Source organism: Tamandua tetradactyla, chromosome 1 (assembly GCF_023851605.1).
Source record: "Tamandua tetradactyla isolate mTamTet1 chromosome 1, mTamTet1.pri, whole genome shotgun sequence".
NCBI lineage: Eukaryota > Metazoa > Chordata > Mammalia > Pilosa > Myrmecophagidae > Tamandua > Tamandua tetradactyla.
The window spans coordinates 123,332,238-123,359,651 of NC_135327.1; the positions used below are offsets into that span (position 1 = coordinate 123,332,238).

The following is a 27,414-nucleotide window of genomic DNA, read 5'->3' on the forward strand; positions in this document are numbered from 1 at the left end:
TTTCTTTTTCTCTTTCCAGCAACAGTCTGCCTTTGTGCCAACTCCTAAATAACCATAAATTTTGTTCTTATAAACCTTAATGAATGCTTGGCCAAGATGCTGTAACTATTGGCTCCTACATTGGAGCATAAATGGAAAGGGGGAAAAAAAGTGTGCACTGTGAAAAACTGGATAAAATGGAAAAAAAGATCACAGCAAACCCAAAGTCGCAATTTGCCTTTAATGTGAAGGAAGCCTTGTTTTCACGGTGTGGCAGCTTTCAGGGGTTTTAATCTCAAAGTGGCTGATCAATTTAAGGTAAGTGGCAGGCATTTGGCCTGGTTCCCAGGCTTTGCTTTGCTGCTTTGAGAAAAGAAAGGATTCAGTCAGTCACACAGACAACAGGCATCATCAGCGGCTCCCACATTCCAAGCATTTTAACACAGATTAGGTTGGCATGATTCTACTGTTTACTGAAATCTCCTAGGTGTTGCATTTTTCCTTCTCCTTGCTGTGGCTATCCAAGATGGTTTTCTCAGGTCAAGACCTTCATATGCCAAATAGCTTGCAGGGCTGTGAAGTGGGAAAAAAGAGCATGGGTCAAGACTTCTGATTAATATGCAATTCCAATTGCTTACTGCAAAATATGAGACTTCAGACAGCAGGTAATTGAGCACTGAACTCTTGCCTAAGGCGCACATCAAGACAGGAACTGTTTTACATGCATTCCTGAGGTGGGGGAGCATGAAGATAATTTCTTTAACAAGGACAAACTCAATTTAGCTAGAAATATACAACAGATTAACAAGATGATTTGTAGTTATTTTCTCTTCTGATTTTATAAGTATGAGCTATATAGATATATAGAAAGAGAGAGAGAGAAAGAGCAAGATCACACAACCAATACGGTCCATTTTTAAAAAATATAGTCCACTTTTAAATTAACATTTTATATCATATATTCTTGGTTTCTTCAAAATGGTTAACATTAAATGATGAGGTTGACAGACGCCTTTACTACTATCTCATTTTCTTAGCAAAAGTGAATTTTCTTAATCCATTTAACCTATAACTAAGTTAAAGAAAATATACATTCAAGTGATCAGACAAAAATATGTATATATTGTTTGTCTCATGTTTTTGGCTGCATCATGCCTTATGGAAAATTTGCATTTTAAAATACATTTTTACAGTTTAAAAAATGCTTTGCCTTACTTTAATATATTCAAGAATGCTTTTTCTTTAATAATCCTCTGGCCTGGTTTCCTCATGTTTTTTTCTTTATGAATTTGGCCAAAATAAGAAACTAATATGGATTTTTAAAAACGGTGTTTCCATAATTATTTTTCCAAGCATTATTATAAAAACTTAGAATGGGCATAGTCCACATATCCATAGAGAGTGGGGTAAAGATCAAAGGTGATGGCAGAGGTATACAGAGAAGGTTTAACAAATGAGTATGATCACTGAATCATTATATTGATATTTCTTTTAGTCTCCAATATCTTAGAGCAGCTAAAAAAAAAAACCTAAAATTTTGGAATTGTAACCCATACCAAACTCTGAAATCTGTTGTACAACTTATTCTTGTGATGTGCTTTGAAATTTATTGTTTTTTTATTTTTCACAAAAAGGAAAAAAAAGTCGATTGTGATGGTAAATGCATAGCTATATGATGATATTGTGAACCATTGATTGAACACTTTGAATGATTACGTGGTATATATCGATAATATATATCGATAAAAATAAATAATTTAAAAATGTTTCTAGCTATTAGACTTTTCAAAAGCAATGTCCAAATTATCATACTTACTACACTCCCAAATTCCAATTTTTATATACATATTTCTTCCCAAATTAACAGATTGGTGCGCTTGAGTAATTTACATTAAGAAAATATGTTCTTCTTTGTAAAGGTTAGCTTAGAAACTAATGCAATTAGATTCATCTATTTTAATTTCAGTTATTATATATGTAACTGTGATTTTTAAAAAATAATATATGCCCACTCATTGGTTTAAGGGAAAAAAAAAGGAGGCAGATGAGAATCAATTATCCTTCTGCTCCTGCTGGATATGTAGTGTTGACGTGTGATGCCTGGAACTGCAGTCGCCATCTTGCAACATGAAGGGAGCCACCCCATGAGGCCAAGCTGAGAAGAGCAGCAAGTAAGATGGAAAGAATCTAGTTCTCAGTTATGAGCTTCATAGCTAATAATTCTGAAGCTATGCATCTTGAGATTTCTTCTTATGTGGATTAATAGATCCCCTTTCACTCACTCAACAATATTTATTGAGCATCAACCATTTCTCAGGTCCTGTTCTAAATGCTTGAAATACCTCCATGAACAAAATACATAAGTTACCTGCCCTTATGGAGCTCACACTTGACCGGGGAGAGACAGCCAGTAAACTAAAAGCATAATTTAAAACTTCAATAGAATGTTTGAAAGGAGTTTGTGGAAAGAATTTAAAAGTAGAGCATGGTAAAGAGGATAAGGAATGCTGGGATGGAGGGGACAGGACAGATTTTGGTGTCGAATAAAGTGAGCATGGTGTGCTGGTTTGAAACTCTTATGTACAGCAGAAAAGCCATGTTCCTTTAATTCGTATCCATTCTTGTGGGGGCAGACCTATTATAGGATGGGATCTTATAGATAAGGCTGCTTCCATGGAGATGTGGCCCACCCAGTTGTGGGTGTGACCTTTTGATTAGATTATTTCCATGGAGTGATGGACCTGCCCATTCAAGCTGGTTCTTAATTAGTTTACCAGAGTCCTTAAAGGAGCTCAAGGAGAAAGAAAGAATTCAGAGCTGACACAGAAAGCAGAGAAATGAAACCAGACACAGACATTGGGAGATGCTGAAGATGCCAGGAGCGCCAAGAGATGCCAGAAGCTGAGAGGGCCATTTGAAACCAGAAGCCAGAAGAGAAGGACAGCAAACGTTGTCATGTGCCTTTCCATGTGACAGAAGAACCCAGATACCATCAGCCTTTTCTTCAGAGTCAAGGTATTTCTCTGGATGCCTTGATTTGGATATTTTCATGGCCTTAGGACTGTAAATTTGTAACCTAATAAATCCCCTTTGTAAAGCCAATCCATTTCTGGTATATTGCATTCCAGCAGCATTAGCAAACCAAAATAATAGGCCTCACTGAAAAATTGAGATTTGAGCAAACACTTGAAAGAAATGAAGTTATTCCTTAAGCCAATAGCAGTCAGGTGTTTGGGTTTTGGTTTTTTGTACTGTTGTTACTTGCAGGTGAAAACCCTCTAAATGAGAGATAAAGAGATTGATTTTTTGGAGTATAACTGATGTCAGTCCCACTTGGTTCGAATACTTGAGTAATTTATATTAAGATTAAGGCTGCTTCCTTTGCTTAAGTTTGAGCTAGGTTTCAGTCACTTGCCACTGAAAGAGGACAGCCTAGTAAGTTATAATTTGGTCATAAATAAACTATCTCTAATTCCAGGGACAGCAAGTTCAAATAGATAACTGGACCATAATTCCTCCTCTATGTATAGAGATTTCTTTCCCATTTCACAGTGTCCAGGCAGCCATAAGCATATGGCTTGTGAACTTTCCAGCTTCACAAGTGGAATAGGAGGACACTCTGGATTCAGGTGGAGCTATAGAAAGGAGCTTTACGTTGGGAGTGGTAGTAAAAAGTAATGGACGTATTCCAAAAGGGGAATTCTACAGGAAGAAAGGTAAAAGAAATAACAGAAGAAGAGGACTTGGATAACTAGGAAATGTATGCTGTACCTAGGAGGTAGGAACAAGAAATACTAGTTAGAAGCAACCCAAGCTTTCCCAAAAGATGTGATGCATTTCTTCAACTACATGTTTGCTCTGGGTAGATTTTTGAAATACACCATTCATATATACCCTAAGGCCCTAATACATTTTGTCACTGGCTGATCAATGGATAAAGATGACACTTGCTCATCTGCACTGCTTATAGACACACACCCCTCCCCCTCAACCCCCACCAATGTAGTACTTAAAAGTCTCAAAAAAAACATAGTGGGGAAACTGGAACATAGAGTATACAGCTCTCACACCAGGTTGACATTGGAAAATCGATATTTCGTCATTTAGAAAATAGGTCAATAAGAATACCCACCTCATAGGAATCTCACAGAGCTATTGCTATTAAATGACATAGTGCATACCTAGCATTAGCCTTGGTACTAGGACTTGATAAATGCTCCACAAGTATTAGCTATATATCTTTATTATATCCACTTACTATAGCTGTTTATATTTGATCCTCATTTGGAGATTTGTTGTATGGGTTTATTTTATAACATTGGTGTGGAAAATGAGATGTGCATATTGTGTGATTATGGTTATAAATTTCAGTGTGTGTGTATGTGTGTGTGAGTTGTTACAAATTTGGGAATGTGGAGGCAGTATGTGAGTTTGCATGTATGTATATGAATGCTTAACTTCCTCATAGTATTATCCTCTCAATTATCCAATTGGAAAATCCACCCTCATCTTGATTTCCCCTCCCATCTTTCTACCATGTCCAATCAATCACTGAATCCTAGGAAGGCAGTTGAGGTATCATTAAAAACCTAAACGGGCCTTGAAATCAAATTCCTGGGTTAAGTAATAACTAGTTCTATAACACTAAGCAAGTCACTTACTCTCTCCGAGTCTCATCTTCAAATCAATGAGAAGACCACACAGGCTCCTAGCATAGTACCTGACTCATAGTAGATGCTCAGTGAACTTTGCTGAGTCTGCATCTTCCTTCATATCTCACATCTATGCCTTCCTTCTATTCTTTTTGCCACCCTCATCCCTCCTCAACAGAGGCCCAACCTTCAATTTAGCATCCAGTTTACTCTTGGACCCAATCCAAATTATGCACGGCCATGAGCACAAAAAAAAATAATAATTTTACTATATATCGTGACACATCCCTGCTGAAGAACTCCAATGGCTTCTCACAACTCACAACTCAAAATTGGCATTTTAAGGTATCTATCTGCCTTCCTTTCCAACTTAATCTTCTATTTTTTGTCAAAAACAGTCCAGTCCAGTCAGACTTATCTACTCACTACCTTGAGAAATATTTCAAGCATGTACCCCTTCAATACCCTGGATACCAATGATCATGCTATTTGAAAACCTTCTGCTTCTTCTGACTACCCAACTTCACTGTTCTCCCTAAAAGACCCACCTTGGTTCTCAACTCTCCTAGCAAGATGTGCACTTTTATTTGGACTCACAATTATCCCTCCCTTCACAAATTCAGAGCATTTAGAAGCTATATCACTCAACAGACACATGGTCCAAGTTTGAACATCTCACCATTCAATTAGAAAGTTCTCTCAATGTAGGCAGAAATTATATCATCCTTGCTGTGAACATATGTGTATGTTTGTGTATAATACATTATATATGTTATAGTGTATATATGTTTGGTTATCACACATTATATATATTCTGTGTATATGTATGTGTGTACATATATGTCTGTATATATGTGTATGATATATATATATTATATGTATGTATAAGTGTGTGCAAATGTTTGTATATCCTTCAGAGCAAGAATGCACATAGGAGGCACAGAAAGATATGCTGAATGAATGCTTAAATAAACAAAGAAGAGAAAATATATTCTTGAGAAGAGCACTTTGTGAAAGGAATGTATTTTGAAGACACACATAAAGGTAAACATGAGACTCCAAGAGAAGGATTAAATACAAAATGTGCCAGAAAAGCTGCATTTTGTGAAATGAGATGATGAGGCTTACCGCAGAAGAGAAGAGAGATGGAAGAGAATTGACAACAGATCACAAAGCTTTCTTTGTGATTATCCCACCAATCTTTAAAATTTATTTTTTATTCTAAACTCTACCCACATTTTATTATGTAAAAATTTAAATGAATAGAATAACTGAAAGAATTTTACTGTGACCATCCATGTACTAAAACTAATTTATTTATTAGTTTAAAAAATTAAGAGCAAACAAAAACATTAACATATAATTCTGTTCTACATATATATTCAGTAATTCTCAATATCATCACATAGTTGCATATTCATCATTTCTTAGAACATTTTCATCAATTCAGAAAAAGAAATAAAAAGACAACAGAAAAAAGAAATAAAACAATAGCAGAAAAAAAAGATTATACATACCATACCCCTTACCCCTCACTTTCATTTATCACTAGCATTTCAAACTAAATTTATTTTAACATTTGTTCCCCCCATTATTTATTTTTATTCCATATGTTCTACTCGTTTCTTGACAAGGTAGATAAAAGGAGCATCAGACACAAGGTTTTCACAATCACACAGTCACACTGTGACAGCTGTATCTTTATTACCTAGATTCCATCATGAACATGCTTTCTTTCCACATATCTACCCATCTGTCTATCCTTCTACCTATCCATCAATTCCATTTTAAATCTTGTTTAATTATTAAGAATGCATATTCAGAATTTTTTAAAAACTTCTACAAAAATATAAGAAGCCCTAACAGAAAAATAGGTAAAGGGCATAAACAGGCAATTCATATATTGCTCAATCTCTGCAATAACCAGACAAAACAAATAAAAAACAAGAAGTTACCAGTTTTTACCCCCAAAATATATACATTTTATAATATTAAATATGACAGGAGCTTTCAGAAATGGCTACTTTTGTACTCTGCTCTTGATTATAAGTAATCACTTTGGAGAGCAATTTGGCTGCATCTTATTACAACATTTTAAATATCTATACCCAATGAATGAGAGTTGCACTTTTCAGATCTTCCCTAAATAGCACTACACATATACCCAAGGAGCCATGGCTAAGGATGATCCATATCATAATATTGTTTATAATAAGGAAACACTAATGACAACCTAAATGTTATCAGTAAGGAAATGGCTAATTACATTAAGTGAATCTATGCTATAGAATACTTTCAGCAGATAAAAAGAATGAACAAGTTATACATATAGATATAAGGTTTCCAAGACACAGTTAAGTGGGAAAGTAAATTTGCAGAATGATAGTTATAATTTTTATTCCTTCCATATTAAAAAAGAATTTTAATGGAGAGGCTGGAGGGAACTGCCTGAAAATGTAGAGCTGTGTTCCAGTAGCCATGTTTCTTGAGGATGATTGAATAAAGATACAGCTGTCACAGTGTGACTGTGTGATTGTGAAAACCTTGTGTCTGATGCTCCTTTTATCTACCTTGTCAAGAAACGAGTAGAACATATGGAATAAAAATAAATAATGGGGGGAACAAATGTTAAAATAAATTTAGTTTGAAATGCTAGTGATAAATGAAAGTGAGGGGTAAGGGGTATGGTATGTATAATCTTTTTTTTCTGCTATTGTTTTATTTCTTTTTTCTGTTGTCTTTTTATTTCTTTTTCTGAATTGATGAAAATGTTCTAAGAAATGATGAATATGCAACTATGTGATGATATTGAGAATTACTGAATATATATGTAGAACAGAATTATATGTTAATGTTTTTGTTTGCTCTTAATTTTTTAAACTAATAAATAAATTTAGAAAAAAAGAATTTTAAAACTTCCAACCACTAAACTAAACACATGCATGTAATATATACACAAAATGTATATAAATAAGCATATATTTAATATATATAAATATATATAAAAGTCCAAAAAAGCAGACATTAGTCTGAGAGCAGTGGTGACCCCCAGAAAAGAAAAAGAGATTCAGGATTGTAGGAAAGGCAGATTTTACCTGAATGTTTGAATTTTAGATGATAAGAAGGTATTCATGTATTTGTAGAAGTACAAATTAATAATTATATAAAGCCATACATGCCTGCTACTAAAAAAAAAAGGTAACAATCCAAGATGTATTAGGAAAATTTAGCACTATTTCTTCAGTCACTTTCATCCTCATTTCTACTTCTCTGTTATACATCCATCACACCTGCCTTCATGCACAAAAACATGTATCTATCTCACTGGGAGAAGTTGTTTTTTTCCCTCAGAAAATGGATTAATATATGCACTTTACTCTGAAACTGTCTTCTTTTTTCTTACCATAGTTCACTGACTCTAAGATCACATCAGTGGGAAGGTGCACTACAAGTACTAAAGGATTAAAATGGCATCGATTATAATTGATAAGATGCCAAGGGTTATACAACGCACAATGATTTCAGGATATTAACAGGGGAAGGAGCGTTATGTCTTATAATAGATGACAGATCATGCATGTCACTCAGGTTAACAGATAAATATTTAAGTTATTCTTTTTAAGGACCACATAGCATTGTATAGTTTGAACATACCATAATTTAATCAACTTTTCCTTTGTTGATGGATATTTAGACTATTTACAGATTTGTTTTGCTTTGTAACCGCTACTATTAAACATTCCTGTGTACATGTCACATGTGCACTACTCTAAGCCCTGAGCATAAGATAAATGAGTACAAAAAAAAAATCTGGCTGCATAGTTCATTTGCTATAATATTGACAAAACTAATATTTATTGTACCTTCACATGGCAGTCTGCTAAGGCCCTATATGTATTATCCCATTTAATCCTCACAATAACCCCATAAGGTATTCTTATTACCATTTTGCAGGTAATAAAACTGTGGTTCAAGAAGATGAAGTGAATTTCCAATTTTACATATAGAAAGAGGTAGGGCACAACTTTGAACTCAGATTAAACTCTAAACTTTGAAGCTCTAAACTGTCCTGCTTGTCTTATATCCTTAGAGCAAAAGAAAAAATGGCTTCGCCATTAGACTAGTTATGTGAGTGAGTTAAGACTTGAAAGCAGCATTAACTACTTATAAATGCCGTACTTATTTATAATGTCCTCAGAAAAATTGCTCCTCATTGTGGCTAGTATAGTTAATATCCTCTAACTGCAACTATAAAATAGAGATCATAATACCTAATTTACAGTAGTATTATATTATTGTATCATCATGGTAAAGTGCTAATATAGTGTTAGCATCTAGTAGACCCTCAATATATATGAATTTCCTTCATCATGCCCTAAAACACTTCCTAATTAATTTAAATGTTTGCTACAACATCCACATTGTTTTCATTTAATAATTTCCATGGGTAACCTACCACTGTTGTGTTTTTTACTACTGTCTATACATGGACTCAAACTTCTACATCGTTGGCTCACATCTCTTTCCGACACCAGACACTTAAGTCCATCATCCTCCTGGACATCTCCTGAATGTTCCATTGGTAGCTTTATCAGTTAAGATGATTCCCACTACCAAATGATGGAAAATTCTATTCCAAACAGCTACAACAATAAAAGATTTTTACTAGCTCACATTATTGAAAAGTCCAGAGCTCCAGCTCCATTTATTTGTGATTCTCTCTGCTCTGTTCTCCTACAAGGGATGACTTCATCCTTACTCTATTTACCCTCATGGCCACAAAATGGCTGCCAACAGCTACTGGGCTACATATTTCTTTATTCACATGTCAAAGAACGAGATTGTTTTCCTCACCTCTAGAACAAACTGTTGATCCTCACTCTGTCTGAAATACTCCTGTACCAATCATTGTGACCATGAAAATATCCAATATTGTTTGGTTTAGGCATGGATTGCATGATGTCCATAAACCAATTGCTATAGCAAAGGGTTAGAGTGTCCAGACTGGTATGGCCAATTCAGAGTCCACCTCCAAAGCTGAGGGTCAAGCATTTCACACCTCAAACCATAACCTCTACACAATAGGGAGAGGTGAATTAGACATCAATTATAGATACCTTCCTAAGTTTCCCCATTATTTTATGCATACTTCCACCATAGAATTTAACATGCCTTTTTATAATTTTATATTTTCCTTATGTCTCTCTTGTACTATTACATGTTCAGGGACAAGGATCATATCCTAATTGCCTTTGTGTCCCAAGGCATAAAAGTATGTAAAAATATGAATGAATGAATGTGTGAATGAACAAACTGAAATCCAATTAAGAAGATATGAGTTGTACGTCAGACTTTGCTACAGACAGACTTGAACTTGCTAAAATTATTTAGCATTTATGGCCATAATTTAAAACAAAATTTTATTGTGTAGTATAACATATATACAAAGCAAAGAAATAAAAAAGCAATAGTTTTCAAAGCACTTTTCAACAGGTAGTTACAGGACAGATCCCAGAGTTTGTCATGGCTGCTATACATTCCTCTCAGATAGCTGCTCCAGAATATAGAGGGCTAGAAGGCATAAATACTTTTTTATTATCACAATAGACATTTTTCTTTTTTGTGAAAAATACCATATGTATAAAAAAAACAAATAATAAATTTCAAAGTACAGCACCACAATTAGTTGTAGAACACAGTTTAGAGTTTGACATGGGTTATGGTTCCACAATTTTAGGTCTTTACTTCTAGCTGCTCTAAGATACTGGAGACTAAAAGAGATATCAATTTAATGACTCAGCAATCATATCCATTTGTTAAATCCTATCTTCACTGTATAACTCCACCATCACCTTTGATCTTTGTTTCCCTCTCTTTAAGGGTATTTGGGCTATGGCCATTCTAAATGTTTCATGCTGGAAGCAGCTGTCAGTCATATGGGGTAGGGAGATGGAACTAGCTGATGTTCTAGAGAGGCTGGGCCCTCTAGGTTTCAGGACTTATCTGGTCCAGGGGCCCATCTGGAAGTTGTAGGTTTCTGGAAAGTTATTTTAGTGCATTGAACCCTTGTGGAATGTTATATATTGCACTAGGTATTCTTTAGGATTGGCTGGAATGGTTTTGGTTGGGGTTTGGCAAGTTATGATAGGTAGCAATGTCTAACTGAAGCTTGCATAAGAGCAAACTCCAAGTAACCTCTCAACTTTATTTGAACTCTCTCTACCACTGATACTTTATTAGTTACACTTATTTTCCCTTTTTGGTCAGGATGGAATTATTGATCCCATGGTGCAAGGGCCAGACTAATCCCTGGGAGTCATCTCCGACATTGCCAGGGAGACTTTCACCCTGGATGTCATGTCCCATGTAGGGGGGAGGACAATGATTTCACTTGCAAAGTTGGGCTTAGAGAGACTGAGGCCACATCTGAACAACAAAAGAGGTTTTTCAGAAGTAGCTCTTAGGTATCCCTATAGGTAGGCTAAACTTCTCTGCTACCTACATAAGCTTCATGACAGTAAGTCTTAAGATCAAGGGCTTGGCCTATTGATTTGGGTGTCCCTAAAGTCTGACACAGTATCAGAGGATTCCCTGATAGTAAAGTTTAACAGTTCCATATTTTTTCTCCCATCCCTCAAGGAACTTTGCCAATACTTTTTATTATCTGCTTAATATATTTTAGGATGTATCCAGGCATTACATTAAGCTATAAGGATTAAAGGCTCTCAGTCTTATTCTGGGTTCCCTGTGTTTCAATTGTTCAAATGAGTTATACAGATAAATTGAGTTATATCATGTGCTACAGAAAATTTAGGTTCCAGACAAAATAAAATTTTCTTCCTTTGGTCTCAAAGAGTATGTGTGGTTTTAAAATATAGAAAGTGTCTTCTTTACCCCTATATTCTGAATTACTTTAACCCCGACCTGATCAGGCTCCATTCTTATCTCTAAATATATATGTTTTATATGTATATATATATATATATATAAACAGCCTCAAAATCCAGAAATAATATTTACCACTCCAGACTAAAGTTGTCTGCTATGAAAGCTTACAATCAAGTCTCCTGTTTCCTTATAAGCGTTTTCTAAAGGAGACCATAGAATAATTGTTCTTTCATTTCTGGTTTATTTTCCCTCACCAAATGTCCCATAGGTTCATTCATATTGTTGCGTACCTCACGACTTTGTTCCTTTTGTAGCAGTACAATATTTGATCATATGTATACACCATCTACTTCACCATAGTCACCAATCTACTTTTCAGTCAGTGCATCCTTCAGACACCTGCATTCATTAGGCATCATGTATAATGCCCAAAATCCACAGTCTATAAACACTCTCAATTTTAGATAATTTCATTGTTCCCAAGAGAAAGACAATCAACAAGAACACCCTCACCAAAACAGGAAAACTAAACCTCCTTTTAACTCTTGTCCCTCCCTCCATTATTTACCTCTGCTGTTGCTGTGGTAGTGCTGATGATGTTTTCCTGTTAAACATACCCCATAGCATGCAATAGCAGTTTTCCCCTTGTACTTAAGCTCTTTGTACACTTATCATACCTTTGAAGTACTGCCTGCAAGAATTCATTTATATTTCTAGTGACAGTCAGTGGGACACAGAGGTCTATTCAACCCTTTCAATCTTATTCACCTTCAATATGGTAATATTACTTATAGACATACTAGTGAACTGCCTTCACTTCTGTCTATTCCTTTACATTTGAGTTCAGACTCATTAGCTAACCGTTCACCCATCTCTAGCTTCTGTGTATCTCCAAGTCCCCTATATTCTGTATCAGAAGTCTCTAATTTTACCTTTACCATGGTCATAAAAGTGGAGTCATACAGTATCTATCCTGCTGTGTCTGCTTATTTCACTCAGCATTATGTCCTCAAGGCTCATCCATCTTGTCATATGTGCTTCAGGATGACATTTCGTCTGTCTTACTGCTGCATAATATTCCATCATATGTATATTCCACATTTTGTTAATCCACTCATCTGTTGATGGGCATTTGTTGATGGATTTCTATCTTTTGGCAATTGTGAATATAGTTTCTATGAACATCTGTGTGCAAATGTCTGTTTGTGCCATTGCTTTCAGCTCTTCTGGGTATATACCAAGTAGTGCTAATGCTGGGTCATAGGACAACTTGATATTTAGTTTCCTAAGTAACTACCGAACTGTCTTCCACAGTGGCCGCACCATTATACATTCCCACCAGCTCTGTGTAATTGTCCCAATTTCTCTACATCCTCTCCAACATTTATAGTTCTCTGTTTGTTTAATAGCAACCATTCTTATAGGTATGAGGTGGTATCTCATTGTGGTCTTTGATCTGCATTTCCCTTATAGCCAATGAAAATGAACACCTCTTCATGTGCTTTTGATCTGTATTTGCTCTTTGTATCTGTATTTACTCTTCAGAAAAATGCCTATTCATATCTTTAGCCCATTTTATAATTGGGTTGATTGTTCTTCTGCTGTTGAGTTGTATGATTTTTTTATGGATACAGAATATCAAACCTTTGTTCGATATGTAACTTCCAAATATTTTCTCCCATTGAGTTGACTGTCTCACCTTTTTGACAAAGTCTTTTGAGGTGCAAAAGCATTTGATTTTGAGGAGTTCCTATTTATCTATTTTTTCTTTTGTTTCTTGTGCTTTGGGTGTAAAGTTTAGGAAGCTACCTTCTATTACTAGGTCTTGAAGCTGTTTCCCTACATTTTCTCCTAGAAGCTTTATGGTGTTAGTTCTTATTTTAGGTGTTTGATCCACTTTGAGTTAACTTTTGTATAGGGTGTATGGTAAGGGTCCTCTTTCGTTCTTTTGGCTATGGACATCCAGTTCTCCCATGCCCATTTATTGAAAAGACTATTTTGTCTCAGTTCATTGAATTTAGGCGCCTTGTTAAAAATCAGTTGACAATAGATTTGGTGGTCTATTTCTGCACTCTGAATTCAATTCCATAGGCCAATACTTCTATCTTTGTGCCAGGACCATGCTTTTGACTACCATGGTTTTATAAATAGTTTTAAAGTCAGGAAGTATTAATCCTTCCACTTTGTTCTTCTTTTTTAGGATGCTTTTACCTATTTGGGGTCTCTTTCCCTTTCAGATAAATTTGGTAATTAGCATTTCCAGGTCTTCAAAGTAGATTTTTGGAATTTTGATTTGTACTGCATTGAATCTGTAGATCAATTTGGGAAGAATTGACATCTTAACTATATTTAACTTTCCTAGCCATAAGCAAGGAATGTCTTTCCACCTGTTTAGATATCATTTTATTTCCTTTCACAGTGTTATGTAGTTTTCTGTGCACAAGTCCTTTACGTCCCTAGTTAAGTTCATTCCTAAGTACTTGATTCTTTTAGTTGCTATTTTGAAAGGAATTTTTTCCTTAACTGACTCCTCATTTAGGTCATTGCTTGTGTATAGAAACATTACTGATTTTTGCACATTAATCTTATATCCTGCCAACTTGCTGAATTTATTAGTTCAAGTAACTTTGCTGTAGATTTCTCAGGATTTTCCAAGTATAGTATCATGTCATCTGCAAATAATGAAAGTTTGACTTCTTCCATTCCAATTTAGATGCCCCTTATTTCTTTGTCTTAGATTGCTCTAGCTAGAACTTCTAGCACAATGTTGAATAATAGTGGTGATAGTGGGCATCCTTGACTCATTCCTGATCTTAGGGGGAAAGCTTTCAGTTTCTCTCCATTGAGTATGATGCTGGCTATCATTTTTTCATATATGCCCTTTATCATATTGAGGAAGTTACCTTTGATTCCTATCTTCTGAAGTGTTTTTATCAGAAAAGGATGTTGAATTTTGTGGAATGCATTTTCAGCAGCAATCAAGATGATCATGTGATTTTTCCATTTCAATTTGTTAATGTGTTCTATCACATTAATTGATTTGTTTGTGTTGAACCATCCTTGCATTCCTGGTATTAACCCAACTTGGTCATGGTGTATAATTCTTTTAATGTGATGTTGGATTCGATTTGCTAATATTTTGTTAAGAATTTTGCGTCTGTGTTCATTAGGGAGATTGGCCTGTAATTTTCCTTTCTTATACCATCTTTACCCAGCTTTGGTATTAAAATGATATTAGCTTCATAAAATGTGTTAGGTAGTGTTCTTTTTTCTTCAAATTTTTTGAAGATTTTAGCAGGATTGGTGTTAGTTCTTTTTGGAATGTTTGATAAAATTCCCCTGTGGAGCCACCTGGCCCTGAGCTTTCTTCGTAGGATGATTTTTTTTTTTTTTCACATGGGCAGGCACCAGGAATCAAGCCCAGGTCTCTGGCATGGCAGGTGAGAACTCTGCCTGCTAAGCCACTGTGGCCCACCCTGTAGGAAGATTTTAAATGACTGATTGAATCTCTTTACTTGTGATTGGTTTGTTGAGATCTTCTGTTTCTTCCTGAGTCATTGTAGCTTGTTTATGTGTTTCCAGGAATTTGTCCACTTCATCTAAGTTCTCTAGTTTGTTGGCATATGGTTGTTCATAGTATCCTCTTATGATTCCTTTTATTTCTTCAAGGTCTGTGGTAATGCACCCCTTCTCATTTCTGATTTTGTTTACTTACATTAGTCTCTATTTTTTTCTTTGTCAGTCTTGCTAGTGGCCCATCAATCTTATTGATTTTCTCAAAGAACCAACTTTTGGTTTTATTGATTCTTTCTATTGTTCTTTTGTTCTCCTATTCATTTAACTCTGCTTTAATGTTTGTTATTTCTCTTCTTCTATTTACTTTGGGGTTAGTTTGCTGTTCTTTCTCAAGTTCCTCCAGGGGAGCAGTTAAGTCCTTGATTTTTGCTTTTTAATTTTTAATATAGGCATTTAGGGCAATACATTTCCCTCTTAGCACAACCTTTGCTACATCCCATAAGTTCTGATATGTTGTATTCTCATTTTCATTCATCTCCAGGTAGCTACTGATTTCTCTAGCAATTTCTTCTTTGATCCACTGGTTGTTTAAGACTGTGTTATTAAATCTCCATATATTTGTGAATGTTCTTGTTCGTGGCGGTTATTGAGCTCCAGTTTCATTCCATTGTGATCATAGAAAGTGCTTTGAATAATTTCAATGTTTTTAAATTTATAAAGACCTGTTTTGTGTCCCAGCATATGATCTATCCTGGGAAGTGTTCCATGAGCTCTAGAGAAGAATGTATATCCTGGTGTTTTGGGGTGTAATGACCTATATGTCTGTTAGGTCTAGTGCATTTATCAAGTTATTTAACTTTTCTGTTTCTTTGCTGATTTTCTGTCTGGTTGCTCTATCTGTAGAGGAGAGTGGTGTATTAAAGTCTCTTACTTTTATTGTTGAAATATCTATTGCTCCTTTCAGCTTTGCCAATGTCTGTCTCGTATTTGGAGCTCCTTGATTGGGAGCATAAACATTTATGATTGTTATTTCTTCTTGTGAATTGTCCCTTTAATTAATATATAGTGTCCTTCTTTGTCTCTTATGATGTCTTTGCATTTAAAGTCAATTAAAGTTGATTTGTCCTGCTTTCTTTTGGTTACAACTGCATGGAAAATCTTTTTCCATCCTTTCGCACTCAATCTATTTGTATCCTTGTGTCTAAGATGAGTCTCTTTTAAGCAGCATATAGCTGGATTATATTTCTTAATATAATATAATATAATCTGTATCTTTTAATTGGTAAATTCAATCTGTTATCATTCAAAGTTATTACTAAAAAAGTATTTCTTAAATCCACCATCCTATCTTTTGGATTTTGCTTGTCAGACCTATATATTCTTTCCCCTCTTTTTCTTTTTATCTTTTAAGTTACCCTTACTTACTGTGCCCAGACCTCCCTCTCCTGTCTCTTTTTCCAACTGACAGAATTTCCTTTAGTATTTCTGTAGGGCCAGTCTCTTGTTGACAGATTCTTTCAGGATTTGTTTGTCTGTGAAAATTTTAATCTCTCCCTCAGTTTTGAAGGACAATTTGGCTGGATACAGAATTCTTGGCTGAAAGTCTTTCTCTTTCAGGATCTTAAATTTATCATACCACTGCCTTCTCACCTTCATGGTGCCAGTTGTGTAGTCTGAACTTAGTTTTATGTGTTTTCCCTTGTATGTAGTAGCTTGTTTTTCTCTTGTAGCCTTCAGAATTTTCTGCTTCTTTTCAACATTTGACAGGCTGATTATTATGTGTCGTGGGGAAGGCCTATTTGAATTTATTTTATTTTGGAGTTCACTGAACTTCTTTGACTTGCATATTTATGTCCTTTATAAGGGTTGGGAGGTTTTTCCCCATTATATCCTCAACTACTCTTCCTAGCCCTTAACTATTCTCTTCTCCTTCTGGGACACCAGTGATTTTTATATTTGTGTGCTTTGTTTTGTCCATTAATTCCCTGAGATCTAATTCAAATTTTTTCCATCATTTTGCCATTTGCTGTTTTGAGTGTTTGAAATCAGTTGTCCGGTCCTCTAGCTAGTTTATTCTTCCTTCTGCCTCTTCAATTCTGCTGTTGTGTGTCTCTAGTATCTTTTTTATTTGGTCTTCAGAATCTTTAATCCCTGTGATATCTGCTATTTTTCTATTTATTCTTTCAAATTCTTCTTTATGCTCTTCTAGTGTCTTCTTGATCTCCTTTATGTCATTAGCCATCCCATTTATTTTATTTAGTAGAGTTATATGACATCTTTAATTAGTTGTTCCAACATTTGTGTCTCCTCTGGTGTTCTAATTTGGTCATTTGGCTAGGCTGTATCTGTCTACATTGTAATATGTTTAGTGATCTTCTGTTGTTTGCACCACATGTAAATATCTTGATTAATTTACTTTGGAAGTTGATATCCTTCAGTAGACTAAAGTTTTGTGCTTGTAGGATGGATGTGTTGCAATATGCAGGGCATGGGGCAAGGCACAATAGTGCAGTGATGCATTGCAGCACAAGTATATGTGCAGGTTGGGGATGCTGTGTTGGTGCTTGTGAACGTGGGCATCCACCTGTGTGGGAGGATATGGCTGTGCGGGTGCATGGGGGCATGGCCCTTAATGTGCGCTGGTCTAGGGTTTGGGGGCCTTTGTGCATATGCGCAGAGCTATGACAGCAGGTTGGCATTATACCTGTATGGGCTGGGGGTGGATGTGACCCAGCTGCACAGGTCAGCACTTTCTCAGAGCTGGAGGTGCGTGACTGGGGGCCATGCCCATGCACAGGTCTAGGAGTGCCCTAAAGTGATGTACTCATGTGCAGAGCTGGGGGAGGGGCGGGCTGTGCGACTGTTTGGGCTGGGGGCAGGTGTAGCCTGGATATGGAGGTAAGCACCATATCCTTTATGCACTGGCAACCTTTATGCACTGGCAACAGCCTGCAGGGAGCAGGGAGGGGGAGATAGTGCTTGGGTGGGGTGCAGGACAGGTGGGCTGAGCTGCACTTGGGGTGGGGGTGTGGGACTGCAGGGCAGGGAGTGGAGGTGGGTGAAGGGTTACAGATCTGTGGGGTGTGGCGTGAGTCGCGGGTCACGGCGCTGCACTGGTAAGGATAGTACATTCAAGTAATGCTCTCGGCTTACTTCCTAGACCCTGTTAACCCATCCTTGCACTCCTGAGTGCTCTGGGCTTCAGTGTTAGGCTGTTTGTACCAGCCAGATGGTCTCCGGCTCTTGGCTTCTCAGTTCCTCAGCTTTTGCAACCAGGGCCCTATGTGGTGAAGTCTCTCTCTCCCAGGTCACTTACACTCTGGAATCACAGTCTCAGTTACCCTCCTGTCCCTTTCTAACTGTTCTTTGGAGCAGGGCTGAACTCAATCTATCCTATTCCACCATCTTCCTGGAACTTCCTCTACAACTTTTTAGTAGAAGAGAAAGAAATGGGAGGTAATCCAACAACATGTGTGAAATTTTCCTATAGAGCATTTGCTAATTCTTAAGATAGGCACGTGGGGCTAAATGACAGCAACAAGCAAACAACAGTTAAAAAGCTAAGCAGAGGGGGCGGGCCAGGTGGCTTAGCAGGCAGAGTTCTCGCTTGCCATGCCAGAGACCTGGGTTCGATTCCCCATGCGTGCTCATGTGAGAAAAAAAAAAAAAAAAGCAAAAGCTAAGCAGAAATTTGGGCAGTTTAACACTGCCAAAGAAATAAAAATTCGAATTTAGAGACCACTAAGGAAAATAAACAGTGGTAACCATCTCCAGGCTTTCACAATGGAAATAAATGCCCTAGGAGAAAGGACAAACCAGGTTACAGTGGTCTGTATATCCTCTATCTTATAGGGAAAAAAAAATCTGCTCTGGAAGAAGATTGCTACATTCAGAGATGCCATAGTTCTTCATAGAAAATATCTGATAGTCAATTAAAAATATGCAAGGAAACAGGACAAAGACTAGAAGAAAACAAACACAAATAAAAAAGAATCATAGGTGAGCTAAACAATGGAGTTATCAAACACTAATTTTAAAATAGCTCTGAATAATATGTTGAAAGAAATGGCTATAAAGATAAAAAAAATTTCAGCAAAGAGTTGAAATCTCCTTTTTTTTTTGCATGGGCAATTACTGGGATTTGAACCTGGGTCTCCAGCCTGGCTGGTGAGAACTCTGCCGGCTGAGCCACCATGGCCCACCCAAAATCTACTTTTAAAACTGTGAAATATAAACCCTACAATTAAAAAAATACTGAAGTTAGGAATTTGATAGATGGATGTATTAACAGCAGAATAGATACAGCAAAAGAAAATTAGTGAATATATAGAAAAAAATCCAGATTGAATCATGGAGTAAGAAAGAAAAGAAGAAAAATAGAAAAAGGAAAATAAAACACATAGTGTTAGTCAAGGTTTTCTAGAGAAACAGAATGAAGAGAGATCTGTAAATTTGAGATTTATAAAGCTGTCTCACACAACTGTGGGAAAGGAAGAGTCCAAAATCCATAGAGCAGGCTGTAAAGCTGGCAGCTCCAATGAGGTGTCCAGATGAACTCCACAGGAGAGGCTTGCTGGTTAAAGAAGCAGTGAAAGAACCTCTCTTCTTCCATAAAAGCCTTCAACTGATTGGATTATCTTGTTGTGAAAGCACACTTTAGTTGTTTGCAGATGTAATCAACCACAGTTGCAATCAACTGACTGATGATTTAATCAACCTGCCATGAAATATCCTTGCAGCAGTGGTCAGGCCAATGCTTGCCTGATTAGACACCTGGGCATAACCATCTGGCCAAGTTGACACTAGAACCTAACCACCACAGTCATAATTAAGAGGTCTAACATAATTCCAATTAAAGTCTTGTAAAAAGAATAAAGCAAAAAATATATGTGAACAAATATTAGCCAAAAAATTTACAAAACTGATAGAAGACATTAAACCACAGTTTCAAGAAGTGCTATGCAACCCAAGAAGGACTTAAACACACACATACACACACACACACTGTTGTTACACAAATAATAATAGCAAAACTGCTAAAAACTGAAGACAAAGCAAATGTCTAAAAAACATCCAGAAAATGTTTATTATCACCTTTAAAGGAACAATAAAAAGACTAACAGCTGACTTTTCAACATAAAAATGGAAGCAAAAAAGAAAATAGTCTAGAATCTTTAAAGGACTGGGGCAAAACAAAAAAGAACAGTCAACTCACAATTCTATACTTAAGAAGACATCCTTTCAAAACAAAAAATTGAGAGAGACTTCTGGTCTGGACAAGATGACATAGCCTCCTTTCTCCCTGCTTCTTCCTACTAAGTGCAAGTATAAAATCTAGAAATTACTTTAGAGGCAAAGGAGAATTTCAGAAGGTAGAAAGAGGAAGCAAAACTGCCTAGGGACCCTAGGTCTGCAGGAATAATACAGCAGGGTGTCTTACCATTTGTCACCCAAAATAAGAAGGTGACCATGACAGTGGCCCAGTATTTGTCAAGTGCTAAAAGAAAAGAACTGCCAAGCACAAATGCTGTATCTGTGAAACTATTCTTCAAGAACAAAGGGAACTAAAGACATTCTCAGATGAAGAAAAACTAAAAGACTTTACCATTAATAGCAGACTGATCTTACAGACTGGCTAAAGGAAGTTCTTCAAACAGAAAGGAAATTATAAAAGAAATCATCTTGGGGCATCAGAAGGGAAGAAGGAACAATGGAAATTTCAGAAAACATTGGTAAATACAATAGAATATCCTCTAATCATGATTTTTCTAAATCATATTTGATGATTGAAAAAAGTTATAACCATCTCATTTTCAAGAGAATGACATGTTAAAATAGGGAAGATAAAGAGACCTAAATGGAAGTAAGGTTTCCACACTTTACTTGAAGTGGTAAAATGTTGATACCAGTAGCTTCAGATAATACAAATATATATGTAACTATATATATAAATACATAACTTCACACAGACACATACATACACATATATAATAATATTAAATCTGTATACTTCATAGTTTGTCTAAGAATATTTAAAGTAAAAACTGAAAAAGTTTTAAGGAGAAATCGGCAAATGTACAATCATAATTTGAGAAATCAACATGCCTTTCTTAGTAACTGATAGAACAAGCAGAGAAAAATCAGTTACTTTGAATAACATAATGAACTTGACAGATATATAGCACAGTGTACCTGATAATTTCAGAATATGATTTCTTATTAAGCGTGCATAAATTTTTCCAAAAGTAGATTGCTAGGTAGAAAGTAAGTCTTAACAAATATAAAAGGATTTAAACCATATATACTTTGTTCTCTGACAACAATGAATTAAGCTAAAATCAATAATAAAAAAATTAGTTGAAAATGCATGAAAGTTTGGAATTAAGCAATCATTCCCAAATAATGGATGAATAAAAGGAGAAATCACAGTAAAAAATAGAATGCATTTGTTTAAATAATGAAAAAAACATGTATTATCCTGTATGGGATGATTAGAAGAAAATGCATAGTCTTAAGTGCATACATCAGAAAAGAAGCTGGAAAATCAACGATCTAAGTATCTAACACAAAGAGCTAGAAACAGAACAGCAAATTAACACCACATAGTAGGGAAAAAATAAATAATAAATATAAAAACTGAAATTAATTAAGTAGAGAAGAACTGCATAATGGAAAAATCAAGAAAGCCAAAAGTAAAAGATTAATAAAATCGAAAAACACCTAGCAAGACTAATAAAGGAAAAAGAGAAAAAGCACAAATTACAGATATCAGGAATAGACCCAAAGATGTTTTTTAAATAAGAGAATAAAATGAATGACTTTATACCACTGCATTTGAAAATTTAGATGAAATGCATGAAAATACAATGCACCACAATTATAATGAGAAGAAACAAAAAATGTGAGTAGGCGTGTCTATTAAGAAACTGAATTCATAATTTAAAATGTTCCCACAAAAAATTGTTCTTCAGCTCAGATGTCTTTACCAGTGAATTCTTACAAATATTTTAAAAACAACAAATAACATCTAACCCAAATTTTCCCCAAAAAAGCAAAAAGAGGGAATTGTGCTCAACTCATTTGAAAAGGCAACATAATCTTAATTATGTTCTTACCAAAACATTACAGGCAATATCTCTCATGAATATCGATGCAATAGTCCTAAACAAAATACTAACAAGTAACAAGGTTGATGGATTTAAAGACAAAGAATGAATTTTTTCAGAAAGGCAAAGTTAATTATTTGAAATTTGGTCACCACATTAACAAAGGGGGGAGAGACATAACCATCTCAAGAGATGCAAACAATGACTTTAATAGACCTGATTTTAAAAAAGAAAGTCTTACACTTTATTTTGTCTCATTTCTCTCTTCTCCCTTTCGGTTGAGAAGGTTTTCTCAATCTCTTGGTGCTGAGTCCCAGCTCATTCTAGGATTTCTGTCCCACGTTGCCAAGAAGGTCCTGAGTTATGTCCCACGTAGAGAGGGGGAGGGCAGTGAGTTTGCTTGTCATGCTGGCCAAGAGAGAGAGGCCACATCTGAGCAACAAAAGAGGTTCTCTTGGGGGTAACTCTTAGGCCTAATTTTAAGTTGGCTTAGCCTATCCTTTGCGGGTATAAATTTCATATGAACAACCCCCCAGATTGAGGGCTTGGCCTATTGCTTTGGCTGCCCCCACTGCTTGTGAAAATATCAGGAATTCTCCTCTTGGGGAAGTTGAATTCTCCTAGCTTTCTTTATTTTTAAAAGGAATAAATCATTACAGAAGCAGCTGTAATCTCCTGTCCATCTCAATTACTTCCCTGGGCCCTGCTCCCTTAGAAGGAATCACTCTCCCAAAGGTGGGGTCTTCCCCATCCATATTTCTATTTTTACCACATGGCTGTGTATCCACAAAAATGTTTACTATTGCTTCGCATGTTCTAAAATTTTACATAAATAGTATCATTTGGCCCACATCCTTTGGCATTGGGTCTTTTTTCACTCAACATCATGTTTTTTACATTTAACCTTATTGATACATGAAAATTAGTACATTACTTTATCTTATGTATAGTATTCCATTTTATAAATAAACCACATTTACTATTCTAAAAAAAAAAGTCTTAGTAAATTAGATATAGAAGAGAACTTATGTCTCTACAAAAAAAAAAAAAAACAACCCAGCAGATAATGAATGTGAATTTTTGAAAGTTTTTTTTCTAAGATTGGAAATAAGAATGTCCACTATTGCCACAGCTATTCAACACTGTATTGGAGGTCCAAGCCAGTTTAATAAGGCAAAGAAAATGAACCCAAGTTACAAAGATAAGACAAAATATAAATAAAATAATGTTTTTTTACAGATAATATGATATATATTATAGAAAATTCAGCAGGAAATATTAAAATTAATTAGCAAATTTAGTAAGTTGGCTAGATATAAGTTTGGCATACAGAAATAAATTGCTTTTCTATATACTGGTATCAAACACTTAGAAAATTATCTTTATAAAAAGGTAACTTTTGCAATAGTATCACTAAAGGGTAAAAGGAGAAAAAATCCAAGCAATTTATAAAGTATTTAACTGTATACTTTTAGTGGAATGGTGATGAAAGCAAATAAATCATGAACTCTTTTTAATGATTTTGGGTATTTGTAGTGGTATGGGCAAAATGATAAACTGAAATTATTTTAGATGTGATATAGGATAAGCATATGAATAAATGGGTTGATGTTGTTGAGTGCTTATTCAAGGCATACAAGTACAGAACGGGAAAGGCAAAAGAGAACCCAATGGAATTAAATTGGAAATGGAGATATGAGCACAAATACATAAATTCTAAAACATATATATGGATGTGTATATATATACAATGTAATATATTGTAAGTATATGTTCTGTGTATATATATATGTGTGTGTGCAAGTATATGTGTATATATATATGTGTGTGTGTGTTTGTGTGCAAGACACAAAGTATATCTCCCCTAGCTCAGCATGCTGAAAGGAACTAGAAATAAAGATACACCAGTAGCAATGAGCATATCCAGCATATAAATCCTGGTTTCTATTATTTCTCATTAAAATGGACCAGAACTCCTTTGAGAAACAGTGATTCCAGGGTTGGAGCGGCAAAGGTAAATGTATTAGTCACTGTTCTCATTAGGGAACAGAACAAACGGGAATACCTGTAAATAGTAAGAGATTTTATAAAAGTGTCTCATGCAACTGTGGGGATGCATGAATACAAATTCCGTAGGGCAGGCTGCAAGCTGGCAAACTCTGAAAAAGATTTTTGATGACTTGTCCAGGAGAGGCTAGCTGGCTGAAGAAGAGATGAAAGTTCTCTCTTTTGACAGCTGAAGTCATCATGTCCCCCTTAAATGCCTTCAACTGATTAGATTGAACATCTCTCATTGGGGAAGACACTCCCTTTAGCCAACTGCAGATATACTCAGCCATAGATACAACGAATTTACTGATTATTTAAGTGAAATGTTCTCATAGCAAGAGATAGGCCAGTGTTTCCTTGACCAGACAACTAGGCACCATCACCTGGCCAAGTTGACATATGAACCCAACAATCACAGTATACAAGGTGAACTTAAACATCTTATGTTGCCAGAAAGTAAGATGTGCTTAAAAACAAAAAAGATAGGGACATATGAGAACTTTGGGGTTCCCACTTCGCAATTCTGGAACAATTTTAAGCATCAAGTAAGAAGAATAATGAATTGTAAACCATTAAAATTAGGAACCCATAAGTTTATCAGTAATAAATTCATAAGTAAGTTAATAGAGAAGATGGGCAAGCTCTTGCTTATAAGGAAATGCCAAGAATTGATGGGTAGAAGTGAAGGGAGTGCTGGAGTTGGAAAATCATTAATTTGCAACCATCATACCACATATTGTTTATGCAAGAATAGTCAATGTACGCTAAATCTAAAATGGAATTTTGATGAGGAGCAGAATATTTGTTGGTCTTAGTGTCTCCCCAAAGATAGCTTATTATTTGTGAAGGGAAAATAACCATTCAGTGGAGAAATCTGATAATACCTTGATTAACTGATCAAAAAGGACATCATCAATAAGTGGCAGATGGATATCATCTGCCTTTAGATAAGGTACCTGAGAAATTGGTTATTTCTAAGTCTTATACCATTTTTGTCTTTCAATTCTGTTAATGCCTACTTTTATATTTATTTGATTTTCTGTGTTGTGCCGCACTGAGTGCTTTCTCACATCTATCTGGATATGTTTTTCATCTGTTTTCCTTGTGGTTACCATGAGGTTAAAAGTGAACATCCTAAATATAGAACAATCATATCTGATTTGCACATTTACTTTTCCTATATCCCGCTGTCCCCCCACAATTTTTTGTACTTGTTACCACATATATCTTTGAACATTGTATATCCGAAACCTAGATTTATCATTATTTTTATGTATTTGCATATATTTCCCAGTAGGAAGTAAAAAGCAGATTTACATACCAAACAATACAACACAATAATACTGGCATTTATAATTATCCAAATGGTTAACTTTACTACAGGTCTTTATTTCTTTATGCTGCTTTGACTCACTATCCAATATCCTTTTGTTTCAGTCTGAAGAATTACTGTTAGCATTGCTTGTAGGGTAGGTCTAGTGGTGACAAACTCCCTTAGCTTTTGTTTATCTGAGAATGTCTTACTCTTTCCCTCATTTTTGAAAGAGAGTCTCACTAAACATACAATTATTGGCTGGCAGTTTTCTTTCAGCCCTTAAAGTATTTCAGCCCACCCTCGTTTTGTGTCCATTGTTTCTGATGAGAAATTGGCATTCAATCTAATTAGGATTCCCTTGTATATAATACATTGCTTTCCTCTTGCAGCAGAACTCCCTTCTTGTCCTTTGCATTTGACTGTGATCAGTATGATGGGGTATTTTTTCTTCATGTTCATTCTGTTTGGTGTTTTCTGGACTTCACAAATACACATGTTCACATCTTTTGCTAAGTTTGGGTAGTCGTCTGTCATTATTTCTTTGACTATTCCTACTACCCCTTTCTCTCTTCTCCTTCTGGGACTCTCATAATATGTATCTTGTGCTCGTGATGGTGTCCCAGAGGTTTCTTAGGCAGTTTCACTCTTAATAATTAGTTTTTATTTGCTTCTCAGCCTCACTCATTTCAAGTGTCTTGTCCTCAAGTTCACTGATTCTTTCTTCTGCCAACTCCAATCTGCTACTGAAACCTTCCTGGGCATTTTTCATTTCAGTTATTGTGGCCTTCAACTACAGTAGTTCCTGTATATAGGAGTTTGGATGTCACCTCTGTTTGTCAAGAGACAGACTTTCCTCTCCTGGGTGTTTGAAGCTGGCAGGCACCCCAGACTGTCAGCCTCTATAGTTTTTGCACTTCTTTCATGATCTCAAGCTACTTTTGCTTAGAGGGAAAACTCCTGCGGGGGGGGGGGGGGGGGGGGGGGGGGGGGGGGGGTGGTAACACAGGAGACGACTTTCCAAAGTCATTCATTCCTAGCCAAAACAGGGCCAGGGACCCACAAAGGGGATGCATACTGGCTCCAAAGTGCCCCTGAGAGGGGATCAGGAAGGATGCCAAGAACTTCTCCAATAGCTCCCCAAAGCTGAGTTTTCCTGACCTGCCCAACAAATGCAGCCCTTCAATTAGCCATCCTCTTCAGTCCTGAAGAAGAACAGCATCTTTAAGTTTCCACCCCACTGCCATACCCCTGTCCAGGATGCTTGAAACAATGTCTGTTGCTGCCTTTGTCTGAAACAGGTTGAAATAACAGCAGCCCTCAGAGCCAGGCCCCAGTGATCCGAAGTAACTAAACAATAGCCATGATCAGTGATCCCCCAATTTGGGGGAATAGAATTTTTATGTCCCTTTCTATCACTGGGGGATGGAAGCCAGTAGCCACCACATGGAATTTAATGTTCTTGAACATAATTTGTCCTTCTCTTCCCTGGATAGGCAGTGTTCTTCTGGCCTCTGGAATTTCAAAATAGTTGTTTCGTATAATTTCTGCCCGTTTGATAGTCTCCTGCCTGTTTGATAGTTGTTTTGGTGAGAAAGCTGAGTCTTCAACCTCCCTGCTCCGCCGTCTTCCCACAATCCTCTTAGTATATTATTCTCAATAGCATCAAACTAGAAGCAACCCAAATGTCCAACCATCAATAGAATGGATAAATAAATTCTAGTATATATGTATAATGAGATACTAAACAGCAATGAATAAAACTATTTCTATGTGCAACAACATGGATAAATCTCAAAGATACAACACTGAGCAACAAAAACAGTACACATTATGTAATGCTATTTATATAAAACTCAAAAATAGGAATACTAACTGATGATCATAGGACTCCATGTACTGGTCACCTTTG

At 35.9% G+C, this 27,414-nt stretch overlaps 1 long non-coding RNA gene across 1 annotated transcript in view; it reads right to left on the reverse strand.

Moving 5' to 3' along the window:
- Window positions 1-201: 201 nt before the first annotated feature.
- The window catches only part of LOC143686400 (uncharacterized), a 60,480-nt gene continuing 33,267 nt past the window's right edge, over window positions 202-27,414 (reverse strand). Inside the window, exon 3 of the long non-coding RNA XR_013177123.1 lies at window positions 202-552. This is a non-coding gene — a long non-coding RNA (uncharacterized LOC143686400). The remainder of the gene's footprint in view (window positions 553-27,414) is intronic.